At 35.1% G+C, this 4,722-nt stretch overlaps 1 long non-coding RNA gene across 2 annotated transcripts; it reads right to left on the reverse strand.

Moving 5' to 3' along the window:
- Nucleotides 1-296: 296 nt before the first annotated feature.
- Nucleotides 297-3,668, reverse strand: LOC127148359 (uncharacterized). Of its 2 annotated transcripts, XR_007819251.1 has the most exons (9): nucleotides 3,241-3,668; nucleotides 2,821-3,133; nucleotides 2,487-2,699; nucleotides 2,315-2,413; nucleotides 1,674-1,787; nucleotides 1,170-1,583; nucleotides 621-1,097; nucleotides 451-555; nucleotides 297-359 (listed from the first exon to the last, which is right to left on the reverse strand). It is a non-coding gene; the product is annotated as an uncharacterized LOC127148359 (long non-coding RNA). The 2 variants fall into 2 exon arrangements; XR_007819250.1 differs by having other exon boundaries at nucleotides 451-1,097.
- Between the last annotated feature and the right edge of the window lie 1,054 nt (nucleotides 3,669-4,722).

Genomic DNA, 4,722 nt, shown 5'->3' on the forward strand with positions numbered 1-4,722 from the left:
AGTATGTTTTTCGTGTATCAATCTGTAGACATGCAAAATAAATGAATTAGTATTCATGAAAATTATTATACGTACAAAAGAAATAGTTTGATATATAACATACCGAATCCGAGATGACAATGCTTCCCCTATTTACAATTTCTCTCATATACTTCATGACATAGTATCCACACGTAGTGCTCCCGACTTGTAGTGGACACTATAAAAACAATAAATTAGAATACCGGACTAGTCTTAATTGCTAGTAATCTACAAAATACAATTGAATTTAAATATTTATACTTGCCTTTACTGTTCGTCATAAAGTTTGTTTCCTGCTTTTATTAATGTTCTTTTGCGAGTGAAATATTGCTATTACTCTGTTTTGCCAAGATAAGATTGCACATATCTTAGAATATTGTACATGCATTAGAATTAAGAGCACTACATGATATAAAAGATTAAACTTACGTGTCGGTTACATATCTTGTAGTTGCTTTTGATGTCGTCCTTAGCGAGTCAAGGTAAAACACTGTATCCTCATACGCATTTATAGCAAGCAGTGCCCAATGACCCCTAATTATACAAAAATGTAGGTACTATTTTATTGTCAATGCAACCAATACCCTAACTAAACTTACCCGGGATTAAAAGGAGCAAGAGCTACTTGGTCGGGTTTGGACACCATCAATCTACTACACAAGTTTCGAATTCGAGATTCTTGTGTGTTTCCAGAAGAGATTAGGGACGGATCTACAAAGACATACTGCATATTTTCTTTCGAACCACTAACAGATGAATGCAAGTACATACAAAATATATAAACTCGTAAAAGAGATACATAAATTTAGATGCAAAGGAATGAAATTGACTTACATCATATAGGCCACCAATGTAAACGTTTTCACTTCGTTCATGTTACAAAGATCAACGATATCCTCACGAAGCACAGAAGTCTTTCGACTAACGCCAAAAAGGTCAGCGGGTAGTGAAAAAGTGATGCTGGAATCTTTCTCCATTACCTTTTCAGCATATCTGAGAATCGACTTCAACGCTAATGGAAAAGTTGATGTCGATTCACATACAACTTCTGTAGGCATTTTTATTAAGTCCCTCTCCTAATTCAAGAACATCCAAATTCTGTAAGACGTACAATATTAGACATTCGAGTTTAATAGTGGATTACATACCTTCAAGACGTCCAACTCTGGTTCATTCATCTTCATCACCTCCTTCCCTTTCTTTTCCTTATGTTTTGGTTTGTCCAACGATTCCATTTCTATTCTCTTACCTTTCTCTTCAATCCCCTCTAACACTATTGGCCTTGAACAACTCCCGTGTGCAGACAATGGTGTAGATAAGTTTGAGCAAATTTGTGCCTCTAATTCACTAACTCGCCTACGGAGTTCTTCATTCTCAACTAGAATGTTCGCCTCATCTTTTGATGTTTTCTTAACTGAATGAAAGTACGTTGTTGGAGTAACGTATCCACCAACCCCACGCACACGACCATTGTGCTCTTTCGTACCCAATGCTTGTGTCAATACATCATTCGAACAGTGTCTATTCACAGACGATGAATCTGTATTCATTGATATCTCATCCTAAAAAGATAGCAAAATTAATGTAAGTTATAGAAATGATTGCTTATGTAATGGATAATTGAAATGTGTGATTTACATGTAATGACTTACTATTTTATGGACGACTTGCTGAATGTCGTCGTTGTCGTACTGTCCTTGTTTGTTAACTCGAGCTTTCTTTCATAGTTTAGCTCGATCAACATAAACTTCATTTGAACCCTCCTTCTTCATTCGGGAACATGGAGTTCAATTGGTAAACATATTAGCTTGTATGCCATTTTTGGTATAAAGCAAATTTAGAAGAAGCAAACAACAAACTTACAACTTTTTATGCAACCCTTTACAAGAAACAAACAATCCCCCCCCCCCCCTCCCTCCAATGACAAATTCGTACAAGAATCCTAGTTACAACTTTTTATGCAACCATTTACAAGAAACAAACAACAAACTTACAACTTTTTATGCAACCATTTACAAGAAACAAACAACAAACTTACAACTTTTTATGCAACCCTTTACAAGAAACAAACAACCCCCCCCCCCTCCAATGACAAATTCATACAAGAATCCTAGTTACAACTTTTTATGCAACCATTTACAAGAAACAAACAAACTTATACCACGCAAGCAAAGAGGAGCATTACACCAGATATCCAACTAGACATCCCAAATTCTATAAGGTTTCTTTGGCAACAAAGAAAGAACAAACTACAAAAATGGGAGTTTCCTCCTTAGACATCTAAACATCTTACCATTTCCTCCTTAAGATTGGCATACCCCTTCCTTGAGATTCTATGATTGTATTTGTTCTTCGATCGTCTATCTTGTTGTAATTTTCTTTTTTCCTATATCTAAATGTATTTGTTAATGAGAAAGTAGCAAATATTATTCCGAATGATTTTCATGTATAAAACTTATTCATACCTGAAAGGTCTCTGATAACCTTGACCTTACAAACTCTTCCCAATGATTTTGCTCAATGAAGGAATACTTTTCAGGTGGAACTTGAAGCAATTGTGGTTCATCTTTATGTGGGATGATGTATTTCGTTGTTAGCCAGTTCTTAAACTGACGAAACGAAATACTTGCAGTTTGGAGAACATTTTTCCTAGATCTTGGATCAATGACGAATGTAGCCTAAATATAATAAAAGTACTTAATCAAGTGTCCATACAACAAGAACATTATCAAATATAATAAGTTAACATTATCAAGAAGAACATTAAGTGTCCATACATAATATTAAAGTTATATATACCTCAACTGTAGTGAATATCTTATCTTTCAGTTTTGCAGGCACACTTTTCCAAGACATATATGTGATAGGGACATGATAATGAGTTGCAGACCCTATGAAAGACTTTAACTTCGCTCCATTCATCCCAATAGGTGCTCCGTCTTCATTGTACCTCACCACCTTCTTGTCTCCCAAACTTCTAATGCGAGTTACATCAAACATAATAGTAGGTCCTCGTCGTCGCTTCAACTCTTTTGGGGTTTCTTCAACTGTTGCATTCAACTCACCGACACCAACTTCTTCATTAAGATCGTCCATATTATATTATGCGAAGCTGTCAATCAAAATGAAGAAAAAATTAGCATGATATACAAATTTTAAACAATAATAAATCAATCATAAATAAACTTATGGTGTACTTGTTTGAAATTGTGAACACACCATTATAATATTATGTAGGTAGCCATGTGCCTTCACAATCTGACCTTACGTACGTTGAGACATTTTCATCCAAATCATTGTTTAAATAGACATCTGGCATATCATTGGGTATTCCTTCACACCGGAGTATTGTATCACCAAGTTCATCGTCATTATATCTATCTTCAAAGTCTCTTTGTGGTGGAGTGAGTACAACTGACCATCTAACATCACTTAGATCCTCAACATAAAACACTTGCTTTGCTTGGCTTGCTAGTATAAATGAGTCTAACTTGTGTCCTACTCTATTTAAATCAACTAAAGTATAACCAAGTTCATCGATCCGAACACCACCACTATTCTGAACCCAATCGCATTTAAACACCGGAACATTAAACGTATTATACTTGAGTTCCCATATCTCTTGTATCACTCCATAGAATGACATATCTCCAATGACGGGATTTTTATCTTTAGAACTAGACACTTGCATTGTTTTTGCAACTAAACTAACTCCACTATTTTGTACACTTCGATCCTTCTCAGAAGATTTTGTGTGATAGCGACATTCGTTTATTGCATAACCACTATATGTAATAACAAATGAATGAGGGCCATGAGCAATCCACCTTAAGTTATCTGAAACTCCACTATTTCCAACTTCAAGCTCAGTTGATACCTACCACAAGAATTATTATTTCAAGTTCAACACATAACATGTATAACTAAATTACAAAGTTGAACACTGTACCTCTTTTCGTAACCAATGTATAAAAGTTCGATTATGTTCCTCTTGAAGCCATTTCTGATTTTTAGACTTGTTTGGATATTGTAGTTGCAAAGCCTTCATATGTTTTCTTTGTAGTCATCATTCAAACATTGTAATATAGTTAGATTTAATTATTTAAAAGTGAATGAAAGAATGAAGAAATCAATTGTATTTTCCAACACATATCGATGAGCTTGACGTAGAAGTTCTTGTTTAGGTTTGAATGGAACTCCCATGGACAACGGCCTACCAATGTTTGAAGTGTCTAAATGGTCTTGTGACTTGCGAGTCCCAAGCCCAACGAGATCCACTCCAGATAAGAAATCAGAACAAAATTCAATAGCTTCTTCTATTAAATAACTTTCGGCAATACAACCTTCTGGACGATATCTATTCCTCACAGAGTTTTTGATGACTTTCATGAATCTTTCAAAGGGATACATCCATCGAAGATATATAGGGCCACAAAGTTTGACTTCCTTAACTATGTGTACTGTGAGATGAATCATGATTGTGAAGAATGAAGGGGGAAAATACTTTTCAAATAAACACAATGTTACCACAATATCTTCTTCCAACTTGTCTAATTGTTGAGCATCTAACACCTTGTTGCATACAGAATTGAAAAAGATGCACAACCTAGCTATAGCATAACGAACATGTTTCGGTAGCACCGATCTTATCGCAATGGGAAATAACTGTTGTATGAGCACATGACAATCATGAGATTTTAA

The sequence above is a fragment of the Cucumis melo genome, chromosome 3 (genome assembly GCF_025177605.1).
Source record: "Cucumis melo cultivar AY chromosome 3, USDA_Cmelo_AY_1.0, whole genome shotgun sequence".
Lineage (NCBI taxonomy): Eukaryota > Viridiplantae > Streptophyta > Magnoliopsida > Cucurbitales > Cucurbitaceae > Cucumis > Cucumis melo.